The 13,638-nt window shown below is 34.5% G+C and overlaps 1 protein-coding gene across 6 annotated transcripts in view; it reads right to left on the reverse strand.

The window, feature by feature from the left end:
* Window positions 1-13,638, reverse strand: part of CTNNA3 (catenin alpha 3) — a 1,674,060-nt gene that overhangs the window by 1,176,793 nt on the left and 483,629 nt on the right. The window lies entirely within an intron of this gene.

Raw genomic sequence — 13,638 nt, forward strand, 5'->3', positions numbered from 1 at the left:
AAAATTAGGAAGAGCTTCTGTTTTTACAAACAAAACCCAACATAATACATCATAAAAAAATAATGATCATATCTCTACTATGGACCAAAGAATTCTTTTTCTCTCCCCAGTCATAAGCCAATTGCCATACTTATGGTATTGTCAACTTTGTGAGGGTTTTGCATATTTCTCTTTCTGCTCCCCTGTACTATGTTTAAAATTGCCAAGGAGAAAGAGAGACTTAGAAACCATAAGAAGCTGAATAAATATTTGCCTGTGGCTGTTTTGTAGCAAAAATCATATAATCACTTAGTATTCAATGATTCTGATTCAATACCACTAAAGAGAGCAGGTAATCATCAACCACATTTTGAGAATATCATTTGTGGGTTACCTGGAAAAGTTTCCAAGTCTCTTCTTAAATGCAATTATAGATCTCATTATGGTATAAGCATACCCAGACACAAATAAGCCTTATTAAAATGAAATTCTGCAGGAGGACCACTTTCTTAGTTTTTTGTTTTGTTTTCGCATTGGGCACAAGAATTTTAACTTATAGTTAGATAAGGTTTACCCATTTCAGATCTCTATTATAAGGATATCTAGGGTTGTTTCACTTTTAACACAGATCTCTATTATAAGGATATCTAGGGTTGTTTCACTTTAACACATAATAGATTATTAACAGATTTATCTAAATACCTCTACTTAGTAATTATCAATTTTATCTTCCTCCTCAAAAAGCTTTTGTTAATAACCCTTGACCACTATAGCTAAGGGAACAATCTACCTCTGTCCTCTGTACCTTCTAGGTAGTTTCTTATATTTGGTGTTAGTGTGGTTCTGATTCTTCATGTTCTTTTCCAAGTAAAGTCTTTTCCAATCAAATTCTATAGTATTTTGATTATCCGTTGATGTATAAGAGTCCATCCCAAAACTTAGTGGCTAAAAGCAACAACTTTTTATTCTTTCTCATAGTTCTGAAGTATGACTGAACGCAGCCAGGATTTTACACACAGGTCTCTATGTAGCTGAGGTCAAAGTTTGGCCTCAGTTGCAGTCATTTTGAGTTGGCTATCCAAGAAAGCAGTCACAGGGCTGGTCATTGATGGTGGTTTTTGGATAAAAACTCAGGTGAGGCTGTCAGCCAAAGTGCCTACCTAGTTTTGGCCTCTCTATGTGGGTTGGACTTCCTACAATGTACCAACTGTGTTCTGAGAGGGAGTATCCCAAGACTGATCATTCTAAGAGATTTACATGGAAGGTGAAAGGACCTTTTAGCCTTAGAAGTCCCAAAACTTGGCTTCTGTCACATTTAAGTGATCAAGAAAGTCATTAAGGCAAGCCTATGTTCAAGAAAAAGGGTATTACACTCCAACATAATGATGGAGGAAAGGCAGTCAAAACAATAAAGAATATGCAAAATGGAGGTATTATTGTGACCATTTTGGAAATTTGTAATTTATCACGTATCAAAAGTTTGGGTTTTTTCCAATATACTAGCATAAAAGACCAGTTGCTTATTTTTTACTGGGTAACACCATGATGCTATAGCTCTTCTCCCTGACCTAAGTATTCTGTCTCTTTTTTCTTTTGTTACCTTTTCTAACAGTAGCTTTATTAAAGTGGTAGAAACATGGAGGTTATCAGGCATCCAAAGCCCTATGGTGGAGAAAGAATTTCTGCACAGAGCTATGGTGTCCAATACAGTATCTACTAACCACAAGTGCTACTGAACACTTGAAGTGTGGCAAGTCCAGATGTACTATAAATGTAAAATGCACAATAGATATCAAGAACGTAGTACTAAAAAGATTGTAAACTACCTCACCGATAATGTTTATGACTATATTTTGAAATATTTTGCATATAGTTAATTAAATAAAATTTATTATTTTACCTGTTCATTTCATTGCATGTGGCTACTAGAAAATTTTAAATTACATGTTACCTACATATTATTCTAGTTTGCATAATTTTCCATTGGAAAGCACTGGCTCAGAAAATAAACTAAATCATATTTTCCACTGTGTAGTACCACAACACATGGTGTTAATGGTGTTTATATCATTAAATGGTTTTCAGGCATTTTAATTACTTCATGCTAAATCTTATGTGAGATACATAAGCACATGCAAAATCAATATTTTGGTATGTCTATAAAACTAATTGCTTTTCCTGAGATTTAAATATATATTTCAGATTTTAATATATCTACATTCTTACTATGTAATTGCAGCAATTCATTTCACAGAAGATTTCAAATTTGCTCACAGTTTCTCTACAAAAGTAAACTACATGACCCTTGATTGATTGTGTATTAATTTTCTATTGTGGTTGCAACAAATTAACACAAATTAACACAAACTTTGTGCTGAAACAATACAAATTTATTGCCTTACATTTCAATAGATCAGAAGTAGGACATTGAGCTAAAATCACAGTGTCAGCTGGGTTGTTTCTTTTAGGAGGCTCTAGGTGAGAATCTGTGTACTTGTCCACTTGGTTTGTTGGAATACTCAGTTCCTTGTGCTTATAGGACTGAGAACCCTGTTTTCTTGCTGATTGTCATCCGAGGGCCACTTCCAGCTACAGCAGCCACCCACATACATTGGTTCATGGCCCCCTTCCTCCATCTTCAAAGCGGCAATGGTGAGTCGACTCTCTCTCATTCTTTGAATCTCTCCTCCTTCTTCCATCTCATCTCTCTCTGATCCAGGCAGGAGAGATTCTCTGCTTTCAAGGACTCTTGTGATTAGATTGGCTCACCCATTTAATCTAGGAAAAATCTCTCCATCTCAAAGTCCCTGTCCTTAATCATATCTGCAAAGTCCCTTGTCTAATAGGTTTCAGTGATTAGAGTGTGAATATCAGGGGCAGGAGGTGGGGGCATTATTCTTCCTCTTCAGATAGGACTAAAAAAAATTTTTTAAGATGCGCCTGGGTGGCTCAGTCAGTTAAGCATCAGCCTTCAGCTCTGGTCATGATCTCAGGGCCCTGGGATCAAGTCCTATGTTGGGCTCCCTGCTTAGCTGGCTCCCTGCTTCTCCCTCTCCCTCTGCCTGCCACTCCCCCTGCTTTGCTGTCAAATAAATAAATAAAATCTTTTTAAAAATAAGAAATAATAATGCTTAATTTTATTTTTTATTTTTTTAAAGGTTTTATTTATTTATTCATGAGAGACACAGAGAGAGAGGCAGAGACATAGGCAGCAGGAGATGCAGGCCCCTTGAGGGGTGCCTGATACGGGTCTCAATCCTAGGACCGTGGGATCACAACCTGAACCAAAGGCAGACACTTAACCACTGATCAATCCAAGTGCCCCAATAATGTTTAATTTAAAAAAAAATTTAAGATTTTATTTTTAGGTAATCTCTAATCCAATGTGGGGTTCAAATTTACAACCCCAAGATCAAGAGTCACATGTTCTACCAACTGAGCTAGCCAGGCACCCCAGTAATAAACTTTTTATAGGGAGATAAAACTTCTTATATATTCTTGCCACATATAAATGAAAAAAAGTATTTTCAAATGAGGTATAGGATCATCAGACTGAATCACACTCAATCAGCTTCAAGTTTATGTAAATATCAAACTGAAACAGTTAATGTTGCCTTAGGACAATAAAGTAAACAACTTTTCGGAATGATAAAGTTTTGTCAATCAACAACCTTGGTTGAGTTTTGTCAGATACAAAATGGAATAGTTACTTCTTAGGAAACAACTTAGGCAAACCTAGTTTCAATTTCTTTTTTCAGAGGAAAACAAGTGAGTAAATTCATGTCAAGAATTCAGTAAGCTATTCTGTTGTGGTTACAAGACTTAAAACATATGAATATTTATGTTGTAAAAAGAGGAACCAAAAAATAGGACAATTTGCAATTTGTAGATCACTAATAGTCTTCTCCAATTAAGTGTAGCAAATAGTCAAGCAAATCAGCTACACAAATTGCTTATCTGTGTCTGACTGCTAAACCTACTTCAGCATAGAAATAAAGCTATGAACTGGACTTTGATCCTAAAGTTATATCACAAAGGTAAGATAACATTTTTTTTCAGAGCCTACCTACAAATTCATTCAAAAATATGTTTCAATGATAAAACATTCTAGTACTAATTCCAATGTGGCAGGGGGCAGTTTCTCTCATGCCAACAAGCAGTTCTCAGAACATCAGCAAAGTGTTCCACAGTTCAACTCAATTCTGAATACCATCTACTCAGAAATAACATCAGATTCCATAGGTTCAGAGTTCAGTACTACAGTGGTGCCAGTGTGGTGCAGTCAGTTGAGTGTTTGAGTCTTGGTTTCAGGTCAGGTTATGACCTTGAGATCATGAGATGGAACTCTACATTGGGCTCTAGGCTCAGCACAGAGTCTGCCTGAGATTCTCTTTCTTTGGTTCTCCCTGTGCCCCTCCTGCTTATGCTCTCTCTCTCTAAAATAAATAAATAAATCTTTATAAAAAAGAATTCAGTACTATAAATTTGTCACTACCTCCTCAGTACCTCAGATGCCAATTCCAAGTTGCTACCTTGTTATAGTAACTTGTTATAGTAACCTTCCAAGAGGTTACTATAACACCCTCTTCAAGTTCAATAAATTTGCTAGAGCAACTCACAGAACTCAGAGAAGCATTCTAGTTACTAGATTACTAGTATATTATAAAAGGATATAACTCAAAAAATAGCTAAATGGAAGAGATACATAGGATAAGGTATATGGGAAGGGGTGCAAGATATGTCCTTGAGTGTGCCACTATTCCTAAATCTCCATTTGCCAATCAGAAAGCTCTTAGAACCCCATTTTTATGGGGTTCTATGGAGGCTTCATTAAATAGGCCTGAATGATTAAATTACTGACCACTGGTGATTGAATTCAACCTCCAGCCTATCCCCTATCCCCAGGAGGTCAGGGGGTGATACTGAGAGTTATAATCTTCTGATCACAGGGTTGGTTTACCTGGCAACCAATACTCATCCTTCGATCCAAAATCACCTTATCAATACAACAAAAGATACATTTATCACTCTCATCACTTATAAAATTCCAAGGATTTTAGGAGCTCTATGCCAGGAAAAGAGACAAATACCAAATACAAACTTCTTATTGTGAAACATGATATCACAAATAGAAACCGATTTATAAAGATAAAATAGCTAAGGTGATATTATAAGGGACTCATAATTGGTTAGCATTAAAGAAAGGCTTAAATTGAAATTTGACTTGTTTTGAAAGCAAAGAAATTTTATCAAATATTTGAAAGAAATCTATTTGTAAATTTGTAAATACTTAGTCTTACATGTCATCTGTCCTTCTTTCCCATACATTTCATCTAAACCAAACGCTTATGTTTCCCACACTAAACACACAATGTTGATTCCTGCTTTTGTGCCCTTGCACAGCTGTGACCCCTTTCTGAAATTCTGAAGTGTCTATGTTTCAAAAGCAAGTGTTAGAACATTCTCCTTCATGAAGCCTTCCCTGATCAACTACAGAGGAGCTTACTACTCCCTACTTGGTGCTATTATTGTATTTAGTACTAACAACTATTACAGTTTTTATTGTGCTTTATTTTGCTTACTTACTTGTTTGATTCCCCTTGACAACTAAAATTGTAATTGTGGGGCACCTGGGTAGCTCAGTAGTTGAACATCTGCCTTTGGCTCAGGGTATGATCCTAGGGTCCTAGGATCGAGTTCCGCATCAGGCTCCCCACAGGGAGCCTGCCACTTCCTCCACCTATGTCTCTGTGTTCTTTATGAATAAACCAATAAAATCTTTTTAAAAAACTAAAATTGTGATTAAGACTCAGAAATCACTAGTTTTTATCGCAATGAATCTAGAAGAATGATGTGACTAGAAACTGCAACAACACTAATAGAATTTTAACCAAACTTTATGTTTTAGCTATCTTTTATGGCCAATGCAGAATCTATCAATAAAATAGGTTAAAGTCCTCTTAAAACCCTTCATATGTATTATTCCATCTGTAATATATAAATAGTCACATAATTTCTAGGTGACCATATATCTATGTCTGCTTGGGACAGTCCTGACTTATACCTTTTATAGATCAGTGCCTGTTAATTATTATAGACCATCTTGATCTCTCAAAAGTATTCTAAATTGGATTACAAATTATATGGTTAATAATAACTAATAATTTCCTTAACATTACCAACAGTAAATTAAAAACTATGGAAGGCCAAATATACTGACTGTAATTGCTAACGCAGGATAATATTCCATTGTTCAAAGTCGACTAAAAAAAACTCCACCATATTACTTTTTTTCAATTAACTATTATAATGGATTCTACAGTGATTCACTTTCCTTTATAGGAAATATCAACTACAGATGACCCATAGCTGTGTCCCTCCCTAAGTGTTGCCTTCAACTGCAGGCAGCCTCTTGTCCAAAGTGACACTGCTTCTATGAGTGACCCTTTACAGAGAGACAAAGATTCATCTCAGTTTGGGACAACTGCAAACAGCCATCTCAGCTCTAGGGCTCCCTAAGGGATGGCTAGGACTTCTACTGAAAATCTTCTTCACTTCCTTACATGTGTACCTTCAATGTGTTAACCCTTACCTCAGAGTCAGCTTCTACTTCATCTAATACAACAATCTTTCTCTTCATTCAAATATCACCTCCTAGCTAGGAACTATGCCCAGCTCAAAACCACTATTTTTTGTACAACATTGAACTAACAAACATTTCATGCCAAGACTCTTTCTTCCTACTTGATTATTGTCATTTCTTTCATTTAACCTGTTTCCTTTTTTTATGTAACAAACCTTTGAACTCCAACATTTAAAAACAAACTAGCAGGAACATCCAAGAACTACATGAGCAGGGCGTAAACACTGTGGAGAAAAGAGACACATTTCTTGGGAAAGGATCAGTTGAAACCTAAAGTGAGCAACTAACTTTCCCCACAAATACTAGAAATCATGTGCTTAACATCACTCATAATCAGGGAAATACAAACAAACCACAATGAGAAACCAGTTTACACCTGTCAGAATGGCTAAAATGAACGACACCGGAAAAAACAGATATTGGTAAGGATGAAGAGAAAGAACCCTATTGCAATGTTAGTGAGAATGTAAACTGGTGCACCCATTCTGGAAAACACTATGGAGGTCTTCAAAAAGTTAAAAATAGAACTACCTTATGATCCAGCAATCACACTACTAGGTATTTAACACAAAATACAAAAATACTAATTCAAATGAATACATGCACGCTGATGTTTTGGGCAGCATTATCTACATAGCCAAGATATGGAAATATGGAAACAGCACAAATGTCCATAAACTGATTAATGGATAAACATGTGATATACATACAATATATAATATATGTAATGGAATATTAGCAGTCAAAAAGAATGAAATCTTTCCATTTGCAACAACATGGATGGTGATAGAGAGTAATATGCTAAGCAAGATTAAGTCAGAGAAAGACAAATATATGATTTCACTCATATGTACAATTTAAGAAACAAAACGAATGATCAAAGGGAAAAAAGAGAGAGAGAGGCAAACCAAGAAAGAGACTCTTAACTATAGAGAATAAACTGTTGGTTACCAGAAGTGAGGTGGGTTGGGAAATGGGTTAAATAGGTGATGAGGGGCAGCCCTGGTTGCCCAGCGGTTTAGCATTGCCTTCAGCCCGGGGTGTGATCCTGGAGACCCAGGATCGAGTCCCACATCGGTTCCCTGCATGGGGCCTGCTTCTCCCTCTGCCTGTGTCTCTGCCTCTTTCTGTGTGTGTCTGTCAAGAATGAATGAATGAATGAATGAATGGGTGATGAGGATTAAGGAGTGCATTTGTGATGAGCACCAGGTGCCATATGGAAGTGTTGAATCACTATATTGTGTACTTGAAACTAGCATTATACTGTATGCTAACTAGCTTGAATTTAAATTAAAGAAAAAATAGAAAAGCTAAAGTAAAAAAAAGTAGGCAGCCATTTTTTTTTAAAGTAAACTAACCAGATAAAGGGAGAACACAGGAGGGAATGAGGTAATTTGTGTAAAATGAAAATAATTAAAAAGTAATGGAGGATATCTTAAAAGTGGCAGGACTTATATATTCCAAGCAAAGAGCAATACATAGTTCAAAGTTTCAAAGGTTATATCTTCTATACTAAATAGCTCTTTTGTCTTCTTTTCCCTTCTAGGAGAGGCATCCATGATTTTTTTTAAATTTAAATTCAAGTTAGTTAACATAGTATAGTAGCAGTTTCAGGAATAGAATTTAGTGATTCATCACTTATATTTAACCTCCAGTGTTCAACCCAACAAGTATCCTACTTAACGCCCATCACCTGTTTAGCCCATCCCCCCTCTCCCCTGCTGCAACTCTCAGATTGTTCTTTACAGGTAAGAATCTTTTATGGTTTGTCTCCCTCTCTGTTTTTATCTTATTTTATTTTTGTTCCCTTCCCCTATGTTTATCTGTTTTGTTTCTTAAATTCCACATATGAGTGAAATCATGTGGTATTTGTTCTCTGATGGACTTATTTCACTTAGCATAGTCCTTCCACATTGTTGCAAACAGCAAGATTTCATTCCTTTTAATCACTAATATTCCATTGTATATATTTACCATATATTTAAACATTCATTATTCAATACATATTTGGGCTCTTTCCATAATTTGGCTATTGTTGATAGTGCTGCTATAAACATTGGGATACATGTGCTCCTTTGAATCAGTATCTTTATATCCTTTGGATAAATACCTAATAGTGCAATTGATAGTTCATAAGGTAGTTCTATTTTTAACACTGTTATTTCTTGTGTTGTTGATTTTAGCCATTCTTACAGTGTAAGGTAATATATCATTATAGTTTCAGTTTGTATTTCCCTGATGATCAGTGATGTTGAGCATCTTTTTCATGTGCCTATTGGCCATCTGTATGTCTTCTTTGGAGAAATGTCTATTCATGTCTTCTGCTTGTCTTTTAGTAGGATTATTCATTTTTAGGTGTTCAGTTTCATAAGTTGATATATTTTGGATACTAACCACTATTAGATATGTCATTTGCATTCTCCCATTCTGTAGGTTCCCTTTTAGTTTTGTTGACTATTTTCTCCACTCTGCAGCAGCTTTTTATCTTAATGTAGTCCTATTTGCTTATTTTATATTTGTTTTGTTTGCTTCAGGAGACATATCTTGAGAGAATTTGCTATGGCCAGTGTGAAAGAAGCTACTGCTTGTGTTCTCTTCCAGGATTTTTATGGTTTCAGGACTCACATTTAGGCCTTTGATCCATTTTGAATTTATTTTTGTATGTGGTATGAGAAAGTGGTCCAATTTTATTCTTTGGCATGTTGCTGCCAGCTTTCCGAACACCATTTGTTGAAGAAATTGTCTTTTTCCCATTGGATATTCCTTCCTGCTTAATCAAAGATTACTTGACCATATACTTGTGGGTCCATTTCTGAGTTTTCTATTCTGTTCCACTGATCTATTTTTGTACCACTAACACAATATCTGAATCACTACAGCTTTGTAATGTAACTTGAAGTCCATGATTGTGATGCCTCCAGTTTTGCTTTTGTTTTTCAAGGTTGCTTTGGTTATTCAGAGTGTTTGGTAGTTCTATGCAAATTTTAGGGTTGTCTGTTCTAACTCTGTGAAAAATGCTGGTGGTATTTTGATAGAGATTACATTACATTGCTTTCAGTAGAATATATGCATTTTTAATATTTGTTCTTCTAATCCATGAGCATGGAATGTCTTTCCATTTCTTTGTGTCATCTTTAATCTCAGTCATCCACGTTTTAAGGTTTTCAGAGTATAGGTCTTTTGCCTCTTTGGTTAGCTTTATACTTAAAAATCTTGTTTTTGGTGTAATTTTTAATGGATTTGATTCCTTAACCTCTCTTTCTGCTGTGTCATTATTAGTGTAAAAAAATGCAACAGATTTCTGTACATTGATTTTGTATGCTGTGACTTTACCAAATTCATTTATCAATTCTAAGCAATTTGGGGGTAAGACTTAGATTTTCTATACATAGTAACATGTGATCTATAAACAGTGAAGTTTTACTTTTTCCTTACCAACTTGGATGCTTTTTATTTTTTGTTGTTATTTGATTGCTGTGGTTAGTTAGGATTTCCAGTACTATGTTGAATAAAAGTAGTGAGAGTAGATATCACTGTTTTGTTTCTGACTTTATAGGAAAATCTCTCAATTTTTTCCTATTAAGGAGGATGTTAGCTGTGGGTTTTTCATATATGAAAAATGTTTTTTATGTTGTTGATAAATGTTCCCTCTAAACCTACTTAGTTGAGGGATTTTTATCATGAATGGATGTTATACTTAATCAAATGCTTTTTCTTCATCTATTGAAATAATCATATGGTTCTTATCCTTTATTTTACTAATGTAATATATCATGTTGGTTGATTTGTGAATACTGAACCATCCTTGCAACCCAGGAATAAATCCCACTTGATCATGATAAACAGTCTTTTAATGTATTTTTGGACTCTGTTTGCTAGTATTTTGTTGAGAAATATTGGCCTATTCTTTTTTTTAGCGTTGTCTTTATCTGGTTTTGGTATCAGGGTAATGCTGGCCTCATAGAATGAATTTAGAAGTTTTCCTTCCTTTCTGTTTTTTTTTGGGGGGGTGGGTGGGGGAATAGTATGCAAAGTATAGATATTAACTCTTCTTTTATGTGTGGTAGAATTTGCCAATGAGGCCATCTGGTCTGAACTTTTGTTTCTTTAGTTTTTAAATTACTGATTCAATTTCTGTGCTGGTCATCAGTTTGTTCAAGTTTTCTATTTCTTCCTATTTCAATTTTGGTAATTTATATGTTTCTAGGAATTTATCCATTTCTGGCAGATTGCCCAATTTGTTGGCAGAAAGTTTTTCATAATACCCACTTATAATTGTATTTCTGGGCTGTTGGCTATTGTTTCTCCTCTGTCACTTCTTATTCTATTTAGATCCTTTCTCTTTTTGATAAGTCTGGCTAGAGTTTTATCAATTTTATAGATTTTTCAAAGAACTTTTTCCTGCTTTCAATGATCTGTTCTATTGGTTTTTTTAGGTTTTTTTTTTATTTTTAGGTTTTTTTTTTTTTTCTGTTCCAATCTTTATTTCCTTCCTTCTACTGGCTTTATTATTTCCTTCCTTCTACTTCCTTCTACTGGCTTCATTTGTTGTTCTCTTTCTAGCTCCTTTAGGTGTAAGCTTAGTTTATCTATTTGAGATTTTTCTTGTCTCTTGAGTTAGGCTTTATTCTATATATTTCCCTCTTAAGACTGGTTTTGCTCCATGCCAAAGGTTTTGGATCATTGTGTGTTCATTTTCATTTGTTTCCATGTATTTTTTATTCCCTCTTTGATTTTCTGAGAGACCCATTAATTGTTTAGTAGCATGTTGTTTAATCTCCATGTATTTGAGGTCTTTCCAGATTTTTTCTTGTAGTTGATTTTTAATTTCATAGTATGTGGTCAAAAAAGGTGCATGGTATTACTTCAATCATTTTGTATTTGTTTGTTGAGGCTTTTTTTTTTTTTTTACTTAATATGTGATCTATTCTGGAGATTGATCCATGTGCACTTGAAAAAAATATTTATTCTGCTGTTTTAAGATGGAATGTTCTGAATATATCTGTTAAGTTCATCTTGTCCAATCTGTCATTAAAAGCCATTGTTTTTTGTTTGTTTTCTGTTAAGATGATCTGCCCCTTGATGTAAGTGGGGTGTTAAGGTTCCCTATAACTATTGTGTTATTACCAGTTCATTCCTTTATGTTTGTTATTTATTATTTTATATATTTGGCTGTTCCCAGATTGGGTGCATAAACATTTACAGTTGTTATAACTTCTTTTTGGATTGTTCCCTTTATTATTATGGAGTGTCCTTGTTTGTCTTGTTATAGTCTTCATTTTAAAGTATATTTTGTCCAATATAAGTATAGCTGTCTGGCTTTCTTTTGACATCTGTTTGAATGATAAATGTTTCTCTAAGCCTTGCTTTCAATCTGCAAGTATCTTTAGGTCTAAAATGAGTTTCTTACATGCAGTATATAAATGGGTCTTGTTTTTTTTATCCATTCGGATACCCTATGTTTTTTGACTGGAGCATTTAGTCCACTTACATTCAAAGTAATTATTGATAGATATGTATTCATTGCCATTTTATTAATTGTTTTGTTATTGTTTCTGGAGATTTTCTCTGATCTTTCTTGTCTTTTTCACTTGCAATATTTGCTAATTGTCTTTAGTGATATATTTGTATTTCGTTTTCTTTATTCTTTGCATGTTTATTAGTGGTTTTGATATATGGTTACCACTAGGTTTGTATATAACTTCTATAAATAATCTATATTAAGTTGATGTTCATTCAAGTTTGAACCAATTCTTTTCTCCTCTCCTCCTATGTTTTAGGCATATGTTATATATATATATTTGTGTGAGTTTCTTGACTGATTTTTACAGAAAATTTTTATTGCTTTTGTGTTTCCTGCCTTTATACTGTTACTTTTGGTCTCTCCTTTCCACTCAAAGGGTCCTCTTTAATATTTCTTGCAGGGCTAATTCAGTGGTCATGAATGCTTTAGTCTTTGTTTAGGAAACTTTTTATCTCTCCTTCTGTTCTGAATGATAGCCCTGCGGGATAGAGTATTCTTGGCTGCAGATTTTTCTCATTCAATACTTTGTCCCTTCTGGCTTGCCAAGTTTCTGTTGAAAAATCTCCAGCTACTCTTATGGGTTCTCCCATGTAAGTTAATGACTTCTTTTGTTTTTCTGCTTTAAGAATTTTTCTATATCAGTATATTTGCAAATTTAATTACAATATGTCTTGGTGTTGGCCTGATTTTTTTATTTTGATGGGAGTCCTCTGTGCCTCCTGGATCTGGTTGTCTGTTTCCTTCCCCAGATTAGGAAAGTTTTCAGCTATTATGTCTTCAAATACATTTTCCCCCTCTTTTCTTTCTTCTGAAACCCCTATAATGTGAATATTATAATGCAAACGGTTTGATGGAGTCAACGAGTTCCCTAAGTCTATTCTTGTATTTTATAATTCTTTCTTTCCTTTGTTCAGCTTCATTGCTTTTCATTACTTTGTCTTTAGGTCATTAATTCATTCCTCTTTGTCTAGCCTTCTGTTCATTGTATCAAGTGTGTTTCTAATCTTGCTTATTGTACTTTTCATCTCTGATTGATTCTTTTATAACTCTTTTATATCTGAGTTATGGATCTTGCTGATTGATGTTTTTTATTCTTTTCTCAAGCCCAGTGAATATTCTGAAGATTGTTGCCTTAAATTCTCCATCAGACATGTTATTTATATCTGTCTGGCTTAGATCTCTGGCCATAACCTTATCTTATTCTTTCATTTGGGATAAATTTCTCCACCTTCATATTTTGTTAAGTTTCTGCCTTCTTCTCTGTGTGAGAAAAGCCAGTTATGTGAAAGAATGAAAGGAGGGAGGGAAGGATAGAAGGAATGGAGGAAGTTAGGAAGAAGAAAAGGAAGAGAAGGGACTTGGAAGCTACCTTTACATTTTTAGAATTTTAGTTCTAACTGGTCTCTAGCATTTAAAATCATTGCATATAGATCATCCTAACTTCTTTATCTTATCATCATGAAAAATAAGGCTGAAATTATTTCTAAAATGG

The sequence above is a fragment of the Vulpes vulpes genome, chromosome 4, assembly GCF_048418805.1.
Source record: "Vulpes vulpes isolate BD-2025 chromosome 4, VulVul3, whole genome shotgun sequence".
Classification (NCBI taxonomy): Eukaryota; Metazoa; Chordata; class Mammalia; order Carnivora; family Canidae; genus Vulpes; species Vulpes vulpes.